Consider the following 21,915-nt stretch of genomic DNA (forward strand, 5'->3'; position numbering starts at 1 on the left):
ACCATGCTGGGTTATAGACAGAAGATTATTGATGGTGAGGTAGTGTAGGAGTTGTTTGTGAACACACCGTTCCATAATTTTAGCTATTGGAGACAGTATTGCGATAGGCCTATAGTTAGATGTTTCCGTGGAGGAGCCTCCCTTATGAAGTGGAATGATGTACGAAATTTTCCAAATGGGGGGATGGTAACCTCAGTTATGGATCTGTTAATCAAGATTGATATGGGATAGGCAATGACATCAGACGCTATTTGTAGGTATTCCGCTGGGAGACGATCGGCCGCTAGGGTGGACGGTTTCAGTTTTTTTAATAGGGTACGAATATAGGAGGTAGATACTGGTTGTAGGTTAAAGGAGAGAGGAGGTGAGTCATTAGGAAGAGTTAAGGAGGGGGAGGAAGTAGGTAGATGATTGGCTAGGGACTGGATGGTCTCTGTAAAAAAAGTGTTAAAGGTATTGGCTACTTCTTCTGGATCTTTACTAGTGAGTTTCTCGGGTGTTGGGGTAGAAGATTTACCAGGATGGAGGAGGTTATTAAATCCAGCCCAGAACTTTTTTGGGTTAGTCTGGTGTTTGTCCTGGAGGTGACAGAAATACTGTTTTTTATCTCTAGTAATGTCAGATTTCGTGGAGTTTCTAAGCTGCTGAAATTTAATGCGATCTAGGGGAGTTTTGGTAGCTCTCCATTTGTCCCAAGCCTGGTCACGGAGTTTAATTTTTGCTTTGGTTTCTCTTGTTAGCCAGGGAGCTATGCGGTCCTTGGTTCTAATTAGACGAGTTGGGGCATGGGAGTCGAGAATGTTTAGGAATGTGTCATTGAAGTATAACACGCTCTCGGCTAAGGGTAGAGTATTTAGGATAGACCAATTGCAGAATTTTAGTTCCGCTAGGAATAGTTCTGGATTGAACTTTTTCCTATTTTTGATAAGTTTATATAAGGGTGGGTTGGTACAAGAAAGTTTGTGCTTTATAATGTAAGTGACAAGGTGGTCACTAAGGTCGTTGGGGAGGGTACCAGTGGTATAGTTGTTCGCATCTTTATTGGTGAGAATCCAGTCAATCGTGCTCTCTTTTTGCTGTATGTTACCAATTCTAGTTGGAGATGTAATATTTTGGGAGAAGCCATATAGATTGATTGGATGGGGATTTGTCTTGGCGGAGCAGTGGGACCAGTCAATATTGAAGTCCCCTAGTACCATGGTTTCTTGAGGGTAGTTGGTGGCTAACCAACTTAAAGTTTGCTCTAGGTTTTCAAGGTTCTTCCCTGGTGGAATATAGATTACTACAAGATTGATACATTTTTTGGGAGTTTAGGCAAATCTTTAGTGCAATAAGTTCAATATTAGAGACCTGGGGAGGATGCAATGGGTTCCTAATGATGTTTAATCTGTTCTTAAACATTACAGCTATTCCCCCGCCCTTTTTGGTCATTCGATCAATCCTTAGGATGTTATAGCCAGGTGGAAGAATTTCTTCATCCTTTGTGGCGGGTTTGAGCCATGTTTCTGAAAGGCACATGATGTCTTGGGAATGTGTGGCTATCATAGCATGTAAGCTATGTACTTTGTTGTTTATGCTTCTTAGGTTGAGATGAAAGATGAGGAGGGAGCTAGTAGGAGTTTGGGGTAATGTTGAAGTGACAGAATCTCGATTGGTGGCGGGGCCTGGATTAGGGTGAATGTCACCATGTTGAGTAATACATTGTTTTAGGTGATCTAAGAATCTTTGAAGTTTGTATAGTATTTTGAGGTTAGATTTATTTTTGGATGAGCTAGGGTAGTGAAGGGTTAGATGTATTTTATTGAAGCCTAGAGTTTTTGCAGGGTGGGGAGAAGGTACTATTAGGTTAGGTGGAAGGTGTGTGTGTGTGGTAGTGTGAGCCTTGGGGAAGGGAATTCCTAATAGTGTTTGGTGTTCATATCGTGATAAAAGGTAAGGGATAAGAAGAAGTAAAATTAGTGAAGAGATGATGGAATACATAGTTTTGACCATGATAATGAGAAAGTGGTAGCGTATGGGATGGAAGGATTAGGAGGGCTTACTAAATTTAGGGGGATGGCTAAGAGTGTGGGAGGAGGAGTTGTTAATTGGAGGACAGCCGTGATTGGAAGGGAGAAGGGTGGGATGGGCTAGATATCCCTATAAATTTAGAGGTAGTGGGGGCAGGGTGGGGCGCGGAGCGAGCCCGAGCGAAGCGAGGGCGAAGCGGAGTGGGGAATACACCTGCCTGGAGTTTGCAGGGCCTTAGAGGCAGCTAGATGTAAGTATAGGGTTCAGGTGTTGAATAGCACCTTCCAATTGCAAGGACCTGGAGTTTTGGCAGTGTAATGTTAGGTTGCCAGTAAATTTGTAAGGTACTGTTAGGTTTCCTGCCTACAGAACGCTGTCCTAGCTAGATATACTTAAAATATGGGTATAGCTTTTACCCTAGAGTCTTTTTCAATAAAAGTAGATGGAGAGTATAGGTTTGTGCATTCGCACCATAGTAGGGTTCTGTCAGGGTCGACGCCAAGAAGCTGGGAGCCACGCGGTGGTATTTTAGTGTGGGGGGTTCCTAGAATAAGATAAAGGAGAGATACCACGTTTAAATGACACGTTACATGCAATAGCTTGGTATTAGAAACTACAGTAATATGCAGCAGGTTATAGTAGCTTGAGTTAGATTGAGGTAGGCAGTAGGGGAGAGGCGAAGATAATACACAGTACCATTCACCATCAAACTTCACTTAAATGCTAATAAAAACAGTTAGTGTATAGCCGAATACATTGGTTTTAACAGCCTGGCCCTGATATAAGCAAATATAAGCAAACTAACACATCTGGTATCATTAGATTAAGCTAGGAACGCCAGTAACATCATCTACAGATATAATCTTTAGGTATGCCTGCCCTGCGATTGCTAGACATTCGCTCTTACACAGAGATAATCATTCCATTGAACAACAGTAAAAGTCAGCTATGCCACATTAAGCGTAGTCTATGCTAGGAACGCCAGTAGCAATTTGAATATATTTAAACGTTAGGTATGACTGGTTAACAGTTAAGTAGTCTGTCGCTCACTCAGAGAGGAAATAAACATTACAACAATGATACAATGCAGAGTAAAACACAGATGTCCTTCAAGGATGCATCTGCAGTCCTTACAAATGGGTTGTCCTGTCGTCAGGCAGCCCTTCGGTCGGCCGGATTCCAAAGTCTGGGTCTGGCCTCGGCTGGTGTCGCACTTCACCCGACGTCATAGCGGCAGTTCTTCGGGTATAAAGGCATCAGCCGATGCCATTTTCCCCAGTCTTTCTTGGCGCGTGGCGCCCGAAGCAGAAGCTGTTCGCAAGTGCCGGTCGGTCAGAACCAGAGATTACTACTACCGAATACTTCTACTACTACCGAAGACTTCTAAAAAGCTAAGTACCCCGTTGGGGACTCTTTCTTGCCTCAGCCGATGTCAGAAAAAGTGAATAACTGTTTAACTTGTGGGAAACAAATACCTCATAAAGATTTCCACTCTTACTGCTTACCTTGTTTAGGCCCAGACCACGACGTAGCAGCTTGTCTAGCCTGTGCTTCTTTTAACCGACGGATGCTTAGACGTCGGTCGGAATTTGCTGAGGAGTTTTTCGGCTCCGCTTTTGCTTACATTATGCCGTCGGATCCTCCGACTACGCAAATATCTAAAAAGTGCAAGGAAAAGGACCGACACTCGCGGTCCACGGTTTCGGCCGAAACCACGATTAAGCCAACCGCGAGTGTCTCGGTTTCGGCTGAAACCGAGCACGCGGTTCTTCCTTCAGCCGAAAGCTTACCTCCTACCGAGGCCTCATCCAACCTGGTGGAATCGGCTACTGAAATCCCACCTGCTCTTGCAGGTTCCCAGGATTTATCTGATACTATCCCCTTGGATATTTCAACCCCTGCACGTGGAGCTGCAAGGCCACCTGCTACCGTGTCGATTAAGACCTTTGCCAGGGCTAAAGCAGCTAAATCTACCAAAACTGTGCCTGCTTAGACCCCCTCTCACAGGCCTAGCTCTAGTTCACAAATGCTTAGTCTAGCAGAGGATCTCATTTCTTTGATCCGGGGATCCCAACCTCACCCAGACAGGGCCTCTCACCCACCTCCAGAGAAGAGGCCTAGAGCAGAGCCCCCTGAGCCATTTTCTACAGATGACTCCTCTGATGATTCAGATAATTCAAACCCTCCAGAGGGCCCTTTCTCCCCTTATGAAGACTCTGATGCTGAAGAGTCCATTCCTTCTGCCTCTCTGCCTGAGGAATTTTCCTTTGGGGAAACCTTGCATGCTATGAGGGAACAATTTCAGTGGCAGGGCCAGGATTTTTCAGACTCTAGAAAAAGGCTTAGAACCTTTCTGCATTTACCACAGCATAGGCCTTTAGCCATCCCTCCAGTTCTTACTGTTGTGGATGATACATTTAATGATGCTTGTACTGCTCCTGATTCTCTTCCTCCGGCCCCTGCTAAGCCCGATAGGTACTACAGGGTACCAGACACACATTATCATTTGTATAAGGCTCCTTTTGCAGATCCCGAAACTATCTCCCAGGGACCTAAGGCGGTAGCAGCTACCTCTGCCAAAACCCTCCCTCTGAAAGGGAATCCAGGGCTTTAGAGATGGGGTAAAAAGTTTACACTTCTGCTACTCTTTCAGCTAGGGCCTTGAACTGTCAATTCCACATGATCCAGTATCAAGAATTTATGTTAGACCATTTAACTAAACAGCTGTCCTCAGATGAACCATTAGACAAAAAATCTGTTCAGGAAATGGTACATAACATTCAGCAGGTCAGTAATCATTCCTTAAAATGCGGCTATGATGCACTGGAGGCTTCCTTTAGATCAGCCATGACTGGCACAGTGATCAGAAGACATGCATGGTTAAAAGAGCAGGCCTTACCAGACCATGTCAAATCAAAGCTACTAGATGCTCCCATGGACAAGATCAATTTGTTTGGCTCTCCTGCACAACAGGTGCTGAAGAAGATGGAAGAGAAGGCAAAATCTGTCCAGACAGTCAAAGATTTCTTACAGGTCCAACCTCCAAGGTTTAGCAGGAATTGGCCCTCCAAGAATTGGTCCTTTCCAGACACCTCCAGAGCTCAGAGAGGCAGGAATAGGCGCTCAAGAGGCAGAGGTCAATCCAGAGGTGCCTACAGGGAACGTCAGTGGCAGGCTAACAACCAGCGAGGTACAGCCACGGATACAGCCACCACCACTACTACAGGACAATCACAGTGACTTGGCTCTGGCACCGCCTACCAGGGAACAACTAGAAGCACCCTTAGGCGGAAAACTAGCCTTATTTTCAGTGAACTGGCATTACATCACAGGAGACAAGTGGATTTTGCAGACAATAGACCAAGGTTACAGGTTTCACTTCCATACTCTACCAAGGAAGAGAGGAATGCCAAACCTACCTCCAAATCAAAAGGCAGAAGCTCTAAAACAAATAACTCACTTACTAAGGATGAGAGCTGTAGAAAAGGTACCATCTATGGAGCAAGGACAAGGATTTTACTCCAGGCTCTTCCTGGTACCAAGAAAAGAAAACCAATGGAGACCTATTCTCGACCTGTCCGCTTTAAACACATACCTCATTGTCCCAAAATTCAAAATGCTGACCCTACAGCAACTTCTTCCCATGTTGGGCAAGGAGTCTTGGCTGGTAACTCTAGATCTCAAGGAGGCATACCTGCACGTCCCCATACGACCAAATTGCAGAAGATACCTCAGATTTCTTGCAGGATCAGAGCATTATCAATTCTCAGCATTGCCCTTTGGCTTATCTACTGCGCCCAGAGTGTTCACGAAATGCCTGGCATCAGTAATTGCTCATTGCAGGCTTCAGGGAATCCAAATCTACCCTTACCTGGACGACTGCCTGTTGCAAGCGGACAACAAAAACAAGCTAGCAGAAGACTTGAAAAGGGTCATTTATCTACTGCAAGCCCTGGGATACACAGTCAGTATAAAAAAGTCAAGGCTGATACCATCCCAAAGGATAACCTTTTTGGGTGCAGAGCTGGACACATCAAAACAAATGGCATTCCTAACAGTAGAAATACAGGAGCAACTACCTCTCTACTTCTTGGCATTAACAAAGCAGAACCAGCTAACAGCAAGAAAAGTCCTGCAAGCCTTGGGTTTCATGGCATCCTGCATAATATTGGTTCCACATGCCAGACTGCATATGAGAAAGTTACAGTGGTACCTAAGGAATTTATGGTCTCAGCACAAGCACAGCCTAGAAACCCAAATTCCAATAATCCCATGCCTGAAGCAAGAATTCCAATGGTGGGCTCAGGCCTGTCAATCAAACAAAGGGCTGCCCTTCCACAGCACTCAGCCAAGCCAGACCATCACAACGGACGCCTCAGACCTCGGTTGGGGGGCGCACATGCTGGACAAGTGCATACAAGGCGTATGGACTCAAGACCAGCTGCACCTACACATAAATCAAAAGGAAATGCTGGCAGTAAAACTGGCAATTCAGACATTCAGACCATTTCTTCGACAAGGTCAACTGTTGATAAGGACAGACAACACCACAGTTATGTGGTACATCAACAAACAGGGAGGCACACATTCGTACCCTCTATGCCGGATGGCAATGGACCTCTGGAATGTGGCCCTGAGCTTCAACATTCAGTTACAAGCAATTTTTGTGCCAGGAAGAGAAAACATTCTGGCAGACATACTAAGCAGAACTACCACGGATGCCCACGAATGGATGCTGCATCCGGACATCTTCAAAACCATTACAGGGAAATGGGGACTACCAGAAATAGACTTATTTGCATCCCCACGCAATCACCAACTGAAGAAATTCTGCACAAGGACGTACCACCCACTTGCTTGGAAAGTGGACTCACTATCTTTCAGTTGGAAAAACCTGACAGCATATGCATTCCCACCACTTCCTTTGATGCACAAGGTGCTATTGAAGACCAGAGAGGACCGTCCAAGGATCATCCTGATAGCTCCAGACTGGCCAAGGCAACATTGGTACCCATTACTGAGGAGCATGTCTCGGGAACAAATATGGCCTCTGCCCCTAGTTCCCTTACTGTTAACACAGAACAACTACAACACCCTGCATCCAAACCTGAAAACACTGCAGCTGACTGCCTGGAACATTGCATAACACCAAATAACCCAAATTTATCCCAAAGGGTTAAAGACATTATCTTGGAGGCTCGCAGACCCTCAACAAGAAAAAAATATTCAGCAAAATGGAAAAGATATCACATTTGGAGTACTGCAAAAGGAGAAAATGTGTCACTGGTAAACATAGCCAACATCCTAGAATACTTGGCAGAGCTCTTCCACAACGGCCTGTCCTATTCTTCCATTAAGATTCATGCATCAGCTATTTCAGCAGAATACAACTTGGATCCTCCAGTCTTCTCACATCCTCTGCTTAGGCAGTTTCTGAGAGGAATTAAAAATGTAAAACCACCTAGGAAGCCACCATTGCCAGCATGGGACTTGAACTTTGTGCTAGAAAAGTTGACACTCCCTCCTTTCGAACCAGCAGCAACAGCAGAATTACAATACTTATCATGGAAAACTGCTTTCCTGCTTGCAATCACTTCAGCAAGAAGGGTATCTGAGCTACAGGCATTAATGGCAGTACAGCCCTTCCTGATCTTCCATCAAGATAGAGTGTCCATGAGAACAAATCCTACTTTTATGCCAAAGGTGGTCTCCAGGGTATCTTTAAATCAAGCTATCCACCTACCTACATTCTTCCCCAACCCACAGAACGGGAGAAAGACTTTTGCATACCTTGGATGTACATAGACAATTGCGCTACTACCTGGACAGGACCAAGAGCAATAGAAAAACTGACCAGCTACTGGTAGCATATGCAACAGGAATGGAAGGAAAAGCAATTTCAAAACAGACAATCTCTAAGTGGATAGGAAATTGCATTAGATTTTGTTACTCCTACCATGGGAAGAAAACTCCAGAAAACATCAGGCCTCACTCTACAAGGGCTACAGCCACTACCACAGCTTTTCTACGAGGAGTGGCTACCAAAGACATTTTAGAGGCTGCTACTTGGAGCTCCGTGCATACATTTGCCAAGCATTATAATTTACCTTTATACTCCAGATCCCGAGCAGGTTTTGCCACTGCTGTTTTGCAAGGGATCTTAACTACACCATAATCTTATTTCTCCTCCTCCCCAGTTTGGCTATGGTATTCTACCCATTTGTAAGGACTGCAGATGCATCCTTGAAGGACATAGTACAGTTTTGTACCTACCATAAATGTAGATGTCCGATAGGCATGCATCTGCAGTCAGGATTACCCACCCTCCTTCCCTCTGTGGTACTCCTAGGGTATTTGCCCATCTTGTAGCTAGCTGGGGAATCTATTATGGTGTATTTGTTTGTATATATGTACATACATGCTTATTTTTTGTTTGCTCTCTACTATTTGGAACCATTTGCATTTATCCAAATTTAGCCTTCCTAGAGGGCACCTGGCATCTGGGGCAAGAAACACTGAGGAAAATGGCGTCGGCTGATGCCTTTATACCCGAAGAACTGCCGCTATGACGTCGGGTGAAGTGCGACACCAGCCGAGGCCAGACCCAGACTTTGGAATCCGGCCGACCGAAGGGCTGCCTGACGACAGGACAACCCATTTGTAAGGACTGCAGATGCATGCCTATCGGACATCTACATTTATGGTAGGTACAAAACTGTACTTTTTCTGATGTTAAATTAGCTTAAACATGTAACGCCAGTAACAACGCCATCCCATAAGAGCCTTGGATGGTGTGTCGCTCTTGCAGAGAGGCGATACTTGAATAAAACAGCAGAAATGATATTCAGAGTAAAAAAGTTTGTTCCAAATTGTTTGTACCTTTAGGAGAGGAGAGCCATCCGGGCAGGAGGACAGAACAGTACCAGCAAGTCTAAGAGTAAAAATGGCGGAATCTGGCGGGGAATATGAAAACTCCCTGACGTCAGAAAACCTGCCTGGAGTTTGCAGGGCCTTAGAGGCAGCTAGATGTAAGTATAGGGTTCAGGTGTTGAATAGCACCTTCCAATTGCAAGGACCTGGAGTTTTGGCAGCGTAATGTTAGGTTGCCAGTAAATTTGTAAGGTACAGTTAGGTTTCCTGCCTACAGAACGCTGTCCTAGCTAGGTATACTTAAAATATGGGTATAGCTTTTACCCTAGAGTCTTTTTCAATAAAAGTAGATGGAGAGTATAGGTTTGTGCATTCGCACCATAGTAGGGTTCTGTCAGGGTCGACGCCAAGAATCTGAGAGCCACGCGGTGGTATTTTAGTGGGGGGAGGGGTCCCTAGAGTCTTTTTCAATAAAAGTAGATGGAGAGTATAGGTTTGTGCATTCGCACCATAGTAGGGTTCTGTCAGGGTCGACGCCAAGTACCTGGGAGCCACGCGGTGGTATTTTAGTGGGGGGGGGGTTCCCTAGAGTCTTTTTCAATAAAAGTAGATGGAGAGTATAGGTTTGTGCATTCGCACCATAGTAGGGTTCTGTCCTATACCTACTGTATAAAGGAACTCTGTCCTATACCTACTGTATAAAGGAACTCATGTCTATGTACATAGTTGAATCTCTCTGTAATGAAGTACTCCCTACCATGATGCTGCTTTAATAAATAGTGTGTTTGCATTCAGAAACTGTTACAGTTTTTATACTGAATTTTATAGCTACATGAATTAGAAAATAACCAATTTCCTTTTCAGAGCCTAAGCTAAAAAGTCTACTCCTTACAAGCACTGCTTCCCCTGGAAAACATCTATATATGCATCACCACAGAGACCTAGTTCAAGACCGATGACAGCACTCCTTTAATGCAGGATTTCAATACCTGCCACAAGTTCAGGCCTACCACCTTAGATGAAAGGGTGATGGTGTCTACATATTCTTAAAGAACAATTCATCTCCAGACTTGCTAGGTGAGATAATGACGTTGAATTCCTCTACATCCAACTTAGCATTAACAAAACTCCTTACTGTGTCATACCTAACTCTCTATGTACCCCATCAGTCCATATCTCCTACCTAACTAATATGGTGTCCCTATGCATTAAGCCAACACCATTATTCTTGGAGACTTCAATCACGTTTTCTTCCAAAATTGCCATTTTGAGGAGGGATTATTAGGGGAGATCAACATTTTGAGCCAAAATTGGGGACAGTGGAGAGGTTTGGATATTCCTAATTCTACAAAGCGATTTGCACATACCTCTCAACCTCTTAATGCAGGAAATCTGGACAAGGCCAAATATTGGGGGAACATACAAACACTACTAAAAATTGTTCTTGTGTAAACTTAAGACAAGTGATAGAATAGCAGGTCTTGCATTAGCATACATTTTTCTGAAGGTTATGACATCTGAAACTCAATGTCTGTCATTTAGTGACTTCATTCCTAAATTATTTGCTAGAAAAGCACAACTTGTATGAGGAACAAACCAAAAATAAGAAGCAAATATCTATTCATTCTGCAAAAATATGGACAACTGAGAGGTATAGTTCAACCGGGGCTGTCTGAGATTGCTCCCCCCCCCCTCACAAAATCATGGTCGAATGGAGCCTCCCCCCTGCAGCCATTCCAATGTCGCATTCCTTGGTTATTTTGCCCCATTTACCATAAGCACTGTAATGTGCATACTGCTTTACTTCTGCGATGATTTGGATTTCATTTGAAAGTTTTATTTTGCATTTTACAGCACAAACCCTAATAGATATCTGTTAAACAAAGCAATGCAGTCTCACAATGAAAATAGACTTAGCATTAAAATTTCTCTGCCTTTGAAACTCACATGCATTGAAACAGCATTGAAACCCACATTCAAAGAAAATACATTTTGCCAGTGGCAGATAAAGATTAACTTTGGGCTATTTTCAAAATCATAGGCCCCTTGAACATGAAACATACACATGCTCTTTGATACACCTTCCCGACTGCATTACATTATATTCCTTGTACAATATAGTACAGTTGTTAGAGGGCATTTTAAATTTATTGTTTTGAGCATTTTTCCAGTAAACAATGAAACAAAATGCATACACCAAATGACAAAACTACCCAATTCAGAACATTTCCATCATAAAAAGTCTACTCAGCCTTCTATAGTCCACCAGTATCAGTAAATATGCACAATCTCTGTAGTAGTAAAATCATTGTTTCATCTACAATAAAGTGCTTGTTGCTCTTGAAGAATAAATTGCCTATGTTGCATGCATTAAAAAAATAATAAGCTAGTAATACCACAATAGGGAATGGATAGCAAACTGATAACAGGTTCATAGTTACTAGGTATCTTTGCCAAAAAGGACTGCAGCATCCACCCCTTTTATAACACAGTACAGTATAAGCAATGCATCTATCTACTGTGTGAGTAGAACCCACAACCTTGAGCATCAAAAGCAAGTGCACTAGCTGTTGTGCTATTAACAATGCAAGCAGACTAAGCATAAGCAGCACTAAACTTTTGTTCCCCTGCAGCTGTCAGCTCCCTGTAAAATCTACTTGACACTCAGCTGTATCTCTGAACTTTGCAGCACAAGAAATCTGGAAAAGGCCAAAATTTATTGGGGAGGGGGGGGACAAAAGGCCAAAAACCAGGGACACATTTTAAACATTTATTTTATTTATTTTATTTTACATTTGTTGACCGGGCTAGTCTGGCTGGATACATGTCCATTTTCAGCAGAGGCCCGAGGAGAAAAGCTCCACTATATACTAAGTACATTACATAAAAAATTGACTGCTCTAAGATATAGCTAAATCAGAAATTACAAAAACAAAAAGAATGAAAGATAATTTCAAAGAGAAACAAGTTTACAATATGCAGTTCATTAAATATCAGCAATTGTACAAAATGTACATACTTAAATCTCAACAGTAAAAAGAACAGAAGTGAATAGGGTAGAGATAAAAAGAGTGAAGGAGAAACAGAGTAAGAAAAAAAGGTTAGTCAGGTGTACTGCAGGAACAAAGCCAATGATTTTGGAAGTACAGTTTAATTTTCTGTTTGAAAAGTGGCAGGGATGAAGTCAGAGTTATGTCACAAGGTAAGAGATTCCAACTTCTACCTATTGTGTTAGTGAATAGAGAATCACCTGCTGTGTTGTTTGCCTTTATAGATTTTGTCATGAGTTTACTAGAGGAGCGAAGTGAGTTAAGATTATTGTAAGGGATTAGAAGTTGAGAGAGTATTGGGGTGTTGTCAGGTAGGTGTAATATGTTGTGGGCAATAGTGAGTTGAGGAATTATAAGGTAGTTTTGAAATTCAAGCCAGCCTAGTTGTTTTAGGTTTATACAATGGTGGGTCCTAAAGGGGTTACTAGTGGCGTTTAGCTATGTTGTTATAGCAAGTAGCAAGTTTGTTAAGATTAATTTTCTTAAGGTTTGTATAAATAGGGAAGCATATAGGAGAGTTGATAAAAGATGAGATTGTGCAATCTTGGTTCTAGTTGCTGGGGTTAGAAAAGGTTTGATACGATATAGGGATCCTATTTTTCTGTTAACTAACCTGATGTTGTTGTTGATGTGCTGATCGAAGGAGAGATTATTGTCAATGGTTATTCCTAAAAGTTTTGTAGTTGGATCAGGTGAGATGATAGTACCATTATTTGAGGAAATGGTAAAGTTTAAAGGGGGGGACCGAGTGGTGGGGGAGAAGAGGAGGAGTTTTGTTTTTTTGGCATTTAGTAGGAGAAACCGTCTAGAAAACCAAGTTTCTACAGTATTAAAGGTATTTTGGGTCACTGAGATCAGTTCAGTTGAGGATGGTTTACAGGATTGCTTGTATAATGTTGGAAAGTTGCTAGAATAAAATGCTGCGTTACCACCATACATTTCACTGCCACGTCTTGAACCCAGGGGACCCTGTGGAAAACAGAGCAACATACCACTATGCCAGATACGCTGTTTTGTGAAAGAGGAAGACGGAAACTTAAATGGCTACCATCTAGTGAATTCAGTTCTCACCATAGCACAGCTGTCAACCTCTTAGCACAAAACACCTGAACAAAGCCAATAATGGGTGAATACAGCCCCCAAACATTCAGTGAATTCAGTTCTCACCATAGCTCTCATCAACCTCTTAGCAAAAAACAACTGGACAAAGCTAGTAATGGGGGAATATAGCCCCCTGCCCCCAAACATATTCAGTTCTTACCATAGCTCTCAACCTTAGCACAAAACCTGGATGAAGCCAATAATGGGGGAATACAGTCCCAAAAATAGGGACAAATTTCAAATAACCATCTTATACACTTAGAAAATTACTAGAATAAAAGCTTTTGTGTTACCATGCACTTTCTGAAGAATATGAAGTCTGATATTCAAATGCGTGTCATTTTTAACATTTGTTAACCAGAAACGTCTGACTTGGAACAAAAGCTAACTTTTAGTAGGTAAGGCACCCCAGCCAAGAATCAAACCAAAGAACATGTAGCTGTCAGGCAACACTGCTACCACTGCATTAATGCACTACTGGCTTTGCGAGGGCACAAAAATACAGAAACCACAGATTTTTATGAAGAACAGAAGCAACCAAGGTCAACAGTCTTTTCATATGGTAATCCATTAACAGGAATTAAACATTAAAATGCCACCATTTAATGTCAAAGGCAATTAAAAGACTGCCAATTTACATATTCTTTTTCAGATATCTGTGGATGAACATGAAGACATTGTGTACCATCTCATTAGGAGTTGGTCTACTCCTAGTGAGGAAGGTTTTAGTTTGTTGAGTAGTTTGTATATATAGCTTGTTTAAACTGATTTACTAGAGATCCCAACTGTCATCCCAAAGGAAAAAAAAAACATTAAAATAAACCCTACAAAACATTAGCTGTAATCATTTTTGTAGGGGGTCTTCACTCCTAATGTAGAGGGTTTTACCCTCACACACGTACTTACATATATTAAATCCGAGATCACACAACTGAGAAAAAAATGAACTTTTTTTTTAATCATACTGTCTTTTCCCTATGTTTGGCAAACAATTGATAATGCATTTTTAGTCATGTCTCTTTGACAAACAGTACAGAACAACATAAGCAAGAATGTTATGTACTGCAAAAAATTCAGCTGAGATAGTCAGCTCTATGGGGTAATGGTTATAAAGCCCAGACTATGTTACAGGTAACCTGAGAGACATTAGAGACATTAGTGGCTCAGGTGCCTGGAGGAGATGCCCAGGGAGAGTGGGAGTAAGTGCTGCTGTCATCATGCCTGTACTGGGGGAAGGTGATTGTGGCTTGCCACTTGGGTGACACTTTGCAAGAGCGCTAGTTGTTCAACCAATGGAGTTTCAAGTTGGCCAAGTTCACACTATCATAGTGCATCTGCAGTAAGTAGCTGAAAGAGAAACTAGCAAGCAGCAGCACCTTTCCTTTTTGGAGGCAGTGATTTTAGGCTTAGAGGAGATACAAATGCATGAGGTACTGCTCCCATAGGGAGAATGTCGACTGCCTCCCAGGACCAGCAAGCCGGCCTGCTCCCTACTGCCTAGTTCTTGCTGGGAAATGGAAGACTGACATGAATTTATGGGCAGGAATGAATATGACATAAGGCTCTGAACTAGTCCAGAATTACCTGGCTTCTGCTCTATGTATGGGTCAGTTGGGCAAGGAATCAATAACCATCGGGAAAGGTCTTGGGGGGGGCACAAAAAAAATAAAAAAATTGATTGCACAGCACATAAGCAACTTGCACAGCACATGAACAGTTCATGTAATTTTGTTTTGGTCAGTAAATAACCATACTTATATCTCCAAAACAAGTAAACTGTTTTTACATTTGTGGTAAAACATTGCATGAAAGATATTCAGATTGTGTTTAATGTGTGCTGTCAGTTATAAAGAAGAGGGCAGAGGTTTCTTAAAATTTTATGTGACAGCTCATAATTATCAGCAGTGCTTTTTTATTTATAAACTGGTAGAACTGGTTTTAAATAAACTAAAGTACTGTTTTAGTTTTTTTATAACTAATCTTTTAAATACTAAAACACACGCACATCTCTTAAATACTAAAACACACACACATGACACATCTCTTAAATACTAAAACACACATGCACATCTGTTAAATACTAAAACACACACGCACACACCTACCTCTCCCTTCTACATTCATCTGGCGCGTCCACAGTCCAAACGTCCTCTGCAATTCAAATCCCCGGTAGGCGCGAAAAGACAAAAGACGTAAACCAATGATCGCACAGACACAGAAGACGAAAACAGGTCGCAAAGACCTGTTGTGTCTGTGCAACTGGAAAGGATGCAAAGGGCATTCTTAAAGGGGAACGACGTTAAAAAAAAAAAAAAAAAAAACGAAAAAAGTTTTTTTTTTTTTTAATCAAAATAAAATTAAATTCTCAGCCAGCCGGTTCCAGGGGGGTGCAAGTGCACCCCCCTTGCACCTGCCTGCGGGCGCCCTTGATTACCACTTAAGTTTGTTAATTCCCTTATGGCCTCATAAAAAAGGTCCAGACCCTCATTATGTAGGATTGAAGTAAGTAGATCAACTACATCCACTGTGGTGAACATGCAATGTTTTGTGTACCATCTGTCATTACATTTACAAGGAAAATCCCAAGAGTCCCAAACTATATATATACTGGTTTTAAAGACTCTCTCAGGATCCTGTCAGTGAAGGTACACGATGCGTAGGTTGAACTATTTTGAGCTAAAATAATTATCCTAAAAGGTGGATGCTGTATATTCTTATGTATCTTTGGAATACCAAAGGCTACAGGTATTACAGGATGGTCAGTTTTAAGGAATTCATAAAGCTCTCCTGAAATGGCTCTTTGCAGAAGAGAATCTTCCAAAAAAAGTTGAATTTTTTTATGTGCCAGGAATACTTCATTCCTAGAAGCTATTCGGTACTTTTCCATATCTGCAAATACCATAGTTAGCTCATTTACATAATCTACTTTATTAAACAGGACAATCCCCCACCCTTATCAGGTTTCATTACTCCCAATGAATCATCCTGTCTACTTCTATTTATTAAACAATGTTCTTTCCTGTTTAAATTAAAATGTATTTGACTAGTTCTGTGATTTAATTCCTTATATAAATCACCCTTGCATGCTTTTTCAAAAGCTTGTATAGTGGGGTGCAGAGGGGGGGGTTAAAAGAACTCTTTTTTTCTTAACATTTTATTTTGAGCTAACACTGTGATATTCTTCGTGTTTCAGTGTTGCAGTCATCACATTTGGGTTATCCCTGCCAGGGTAGCCCTTGGCCGGCCCGAATACCAGACACTTAGTATTTCTGCATCGGTTGCTGTCGCTTGAGGACTGACGTCAGGTCATCAATAGTTTAAAGTAAGGCAGCCGACGCCATTACATTAGTCTTTCTTGCCATGGAGCCCAAAGCAGAAGCAGTTCGCACAAGTGCTGGCCGGCCACTACCCGAGTTTTTGTTTACTGAATTGAAGTTGAAGCTTTCTAAAGCTAAGTACCCCGTTGGGGATCCTTTTTTTTCTTGCACTAACCGATGTCAGAAAAAGTTAATAATTGTCTCGCCTGTGGAAAGCAAATACCACACCAAGACTTCCACTGTTACTGCGTCACTTGTTTAGGCCGGACCACGACGCCCCCCATTGCACTTCTGTGCTTTGTTCAATGCCAGAACTATCCATCGTCGTGCCCTTATTGCAGCCAGATATTTTCACTTACAGTCCTCGAATTCTGATATGGCTTCAGTAATCCATTCGACATCAGATCTTCCAAAAAACGTAAAGATAAAGACAGAGACAAACCGCACAGTTCCAGACCTACTGACAACACTTCCGTTAAGCTAGTCATCAGTTCTCCGGTACTCAGTGAGGTGCTTTCGCAGCCCCTGATGCCCACTTCTGTTGATTGAGAGACCCTCCTTCTTCGACTAAGGATCCTGCAGTCGTCTCTACCTTGGATGGGTCTGGAGCTGCTGAGCAGGCACCGGCTTCTGTGGAAGTCCTTTGCACTACCGAATCTTGACACAAACCGACGTCTTCTTTCGAGACTACCATTCTTTCAAAAACGACCAAGTTTCTTAGGCCCAGGGTACGAACCACACCCAAGAAACCGATGACCCACTCTCAGGCGCCTGCTACATTGCCTCAGTCTCAAATGCTTAAAATGGTGGAAGACCTTATCATGCTGATCGGGGAAAGTCAAGCTACCCCGTCCAAAAGGAAAAGAGATCTGTCCCCTATAGTTTTGTCTGTACAAGAGTCAGAGGAATCTGATGCATCTGAATATGAACACATGCAACTCCTCTCCACTTATGGGGATTCTGATGCAGAGGATTCCATTCCTTCAGCCTCTCCCCCAGAGGATTTTTCCTTTGAGGAAACCCTGCATACTTTAAGGGAACATTTCCAGTGGGAGAGTCAGGACTACCCTCAGTCTAAAAAGAGACTCAGGGAATTCCTAGACCTTCCACAACACAGACCCTTGGCCATCCCTCCAGTCCTGGATGTTGTGGAAGATGTTTTCCTCAAATCCAGCTTGACTCCTGACACCCTTCCTACAGCCCCCAGAAAACCAGACAGGTACTATAGAGTCCCTGACTCACACAAATATCTTTTTAAAAATCGTACAGCTGACCCTGAGGTCATTTCTCAAGGACCAAAAGGGATTAAAGCAACCTCTGCTAAGAATCCCACCCCCTCAGACAGGGATTCCCGAGCATTGGACAGATGGGGTAAAAAGTATACACCTCAGCTACTCTTGCTATCAGGGCACTAAATTGTCAGTTCCATATGCTGAAATTTCAGCAACATACCTTGGAACTCCTTAAACAAAAAAAATGTCTTCCTTTCCTGCTTGGGCAGAATCTAAAGATTTACAAGAGTTAATGCATTCTGCAAGTCAAGTAACTAAACACACCGTGAACTGTGGTTTTGATGCCCTAGAAGCTTCTTGCAGGGTAACAGTCACTGGCTCTGTCATTGGAAGGCATGCATGGCTTAAGGAACAGCCCCTGCCAGACCATGTCAAATTTAAATTGTTGGATGCCCCCTTGCACAAAGATAGCTTATTTGGCACTAAGGCAGAAGAGGTCTTAAAAAGGATGGAAGAAAAAGCAAAATCTATGCAAACAGTTAAGGATTTCTTGCAGGTCCAGCCCCCTAGGTTGAGCAGGCATTGTCCCTCCAAACACTGGTCCTTTCCTGCTCCCAGTAAACTGGCCCAGCCTAAACCCCATGGAAACGGAACCCCCTGACAGCAGCCACAGGAAATGCAGAGATCTAAGCAGTGGACTACCTCCACTTCAAAACCAGGGAGTTCTAAGCCACCCCCTTATGGTAAGAATTCACAATGACTCACCTCCTCCACCCCCTCCTCTGCCCACCTTCACTTACCCCTAAGAGGAAAACTCTCCTTTCACTCAAGCACCTGAGCCACCATTACCAAGGACAACTGGGTTTTGAACATTGTATCTCGGGGATACAAAATTTCCTTCTACACCCTTCCAACCCCAAAAGGGTTCCCAGATCTACCACCAAATCAGTGGGCAGAGGCTCAAAAGCACATCATTTCCCTGCTCTCTATGAGGGCAGTAGAGCACGTTCTTGCAGAACAGATAGGCCAAGGTTTCTACTCCAGACTATTTTTGGTACCCAGAAAAGAGGGCACCTGGTGCCCCATCCTCAATCTATCCATTCTAAACACCTTTTTGGTGATCCCAAAATTCAAAATGCTCACCCTCCAGCAGCTGCTACCTATGCTCTCCAAGGATGCGTGGCTAGCCACCGTAGATCTAAAAGAGGCCTACCTCCACATTCCTATCAGGGAATCATGCAGGAAATATCTCCGCTTCAGGGTGGGAGCTCAACACTTTCAGTTCTCTGTGCTTCCCATTGGCTTATCTACTGCTCCCAGAGTTTTCACAAAATGTCTGGCTCCAGCCATTGCCTTTTGCAGACAAAGAAATATTCAGATTTACCCATACTTAGACGACTGCCCTATTCAGGCAGACAGCCAGGAAAAGCTGCTCAAGCACCTGGCCTTTGTAAAGACCCTCCTAACCTCTCTAGGGTACACAGTCAACAAAAAGAAATCCAAGCAGGTGCCTACCCAAAGGATAATCTTCCTGAGAGCAAGTCTGGGCACAGCATCCTAGATGGCATACCTTACACCAGAGAAACACATTTTCCTGACATACTACTTCTCTCAACTAGCGACCAGACCCCAGCTAACTGCAAAGGAAGATCCTGCAGGCTCTGGGGTTCATGGCATCTTGCATACTACTCATTCCATATGCCAGTCTGCATATGAGGAAACTTCAGTGGTACCTAAAGAGCCTTTGGTGTCAACACTCTCAAGACCTGGAAACTCTTCTACCTATAATTCCTTGCCTCAAAAAAGATTTTCTTTGGTGGGCAACTGCATGCTCCCTCAACAAGGGACTGCCTCTCTCCCCATCACCGCCCAGACCCTCACCACAGATGCATCAGACTATGCTTGGGGTGCATACCTGGATGGCAGGTGCATACAGGGCCAATGGAGCCCACAGCAAATCCCTCTGCACATCAGTCAAAAAGAGATGATGGCTGTGCAGCACGCCTTGATAGCTTTCAAGCCCCTTCTCTCTCCAGGGGCTCTCCTGATCAAAACAGACAACACCACTGTGATGTGGTACATCAACAAGCAGGGAGGGACTCACTCCTACCCTCTATGCAGGCTGGCAATGACCCTTTGGCACACAGTCTCTGCCATGCAACTACACCAGTTAGAACAATTCCTACCAGACTCTCTCAACTCTATGGCAGACCAATTAAGCAGAAATCTTCTGGACCCACACAGTGGCAACTCAACAGAAGTACCTTCAACCTATTTGCCTCTCACACCAACCATCAGCTTAGCAAATTCTGCACCAGGGAGCATCACTACATGGCTTGGAAAGTGGATGCCTTGTCCTTCCCCTGGGTCAATCCATCAGTCTATACCTTTCCTCCCCTACCTCTCATCCCCAGCGTACTGCTCAAAATAAGGGAGGAAGAACCAAGGACTATTCGTATAGCTCCAGACTGGCCTCGGCAACAATGGTACCCCTTACTGCGCAGCTTGTCCCCGCTGCCTCCATGGCATCTTCCTCAGATTCCAAACCTCCAGAGGGAAGGGTAATTCATGCATCCACAATTGCAGATACTCAGTTTGGCAGCTTGGCTTATTCCCTAACCCCGAACCAATCTGCCAACCTCAGTAAACAGGTTCTGGTTGTTATCCGTGAGGCCAGATGCCCTAGCACCAGAAAGTATTATGCTGATAAATGGAAAAGGTTCTGCACGTGGATCCAGGCTAAGGGAACCAGTACGGCACAGCCCTCCCTCCCTCTCATCCTGGAATACTTAGCTGACCTACTACACAGTGGCCTCTCTTTCTCCTCTATAAAAATTCATGCCTCTGCTATTTCTGCTCATTTTTACACTGAGCAGCCCCCTTTCTCACACCCTTTGATCAAACAGTTCCTAAGATGGGCTAGCAACTTGAGGCCACCAACAACAGTTTGGGACCTTAACTTTGTATTGGAAAAGCTCACCCTGCCCCCTTTCAAACCTGCTTCTTCTGCAGAGCTAAAATTTCTCTCCTGGAAGACAGCATTCCTTCTGGCCATCACTTCAGCCAGAAGAGTCGCTGAGCTACAAGCACTCTTGGCTGTGGAACCCTTCATCATCGTCCATGCAGACAGGGTATCCCTCAGAACTAACCCTTCCTTCATGCCCATGGTGGTGTCCAGTGTGGCTCTCAACCAATCCATTCATTTGCCCACCTTTTTTCCTAATCCTTAGAACAAGGGGGAAAGGATTCTTCACTCTCTAGATGTGCACAGATGGCTCAGATTCAGTTAGTGAACAGCCAGAGCAATCTGCCTTGTCTTTTCATCCATTAAGTACTTTCCTCTGAGTACTGTGACTTGGCCACTTGGTCTTTTGAAGCTAAGCTGGTATAACTTCATGTAGTTTCTCTTTTATGTTAAGCTCAGTGAACACTTGCATTAGTCATACAGATTTGCTAGTTTGGTCCTTGGGTGAATTTTATTTGGTTTACTATATTGAACTGGTTTCATTGATGTCAGATATGTAGTATGTTACTTGCAGACTAAATCTATGCCCAAGAGGACTGTCTTTGTGTACTTGTTCCAGTTATTTATTTATTTTTTTTTTACTAATTGAGGTCTTCCATTTGCCTTAGAGAAAGTCCTTAGTTACCCTAGTTTTAAGGAAGCATAGCTTAGCTCCTGATGATTTAGATTCCTACTGCCCAATCTCTGACTTTCTTTTGAAGGTGTAGGGTACGTGAGAAGGTTATTTATTCACAACTCGAAGAATACAGTGTTCGTGATACATTTTGGTTCTGATTTCTGCACTAGATATTGTACTGAAGTGTCTCTTAAATGGGTCTTTAATGATCTCTTAATGGCAAGTGATATTATGTTTTGTTTTTCTTGATCTGTCTTTTTCCTTTGACACAGTAGATAATGACAGTCTACTACAAAGCTGTGGAATTGTCATGAAATGGTTTGTTTTCTGCCTTTCAGGATGCAGTCAGTGGATTGTGTCTGTGAGAAATTCATCATCCATTTATCTTGTTACTTGTTCCTTCAAAAGTTCTAGAGGTTTCACTATTAGATCTGTTGTTGTTCTCTATTTATTTTCTTTTATTAGGTGAGATCATTAGAAGGAGAGGTTTCCAGTATTATTGTTATGCTGATGATACTCAGTACCACCTCTCCTTTCTTTATATTAGTTTCTCGTCTGCTGATTCATTGGGTAGAGACTTGGAATGCTTCCATAACTGAATGACGATTGATTATCTGAGACACAACACTGCCAAGACCATTGTTATGACTGTCCATGCCACCTAAAGGGATTTTGACTACTCAGTCCTTAGCCC

This window comes from Protopterus annectens, chromosome 7.part0 (genome assembly GCF_019279795.1).
Source record: "Protopterus annectens isolate FY-2018-M chromosome 7.part0, PAN1.0, whole genome shotgun sequence".
NCBI classification, from domain to species: domain Eukaryota; kingdom Metazoa; phylum Chordata; order Ceratodontiformes; family Protopteridae; genus Protopterus; species Protopterus annectens.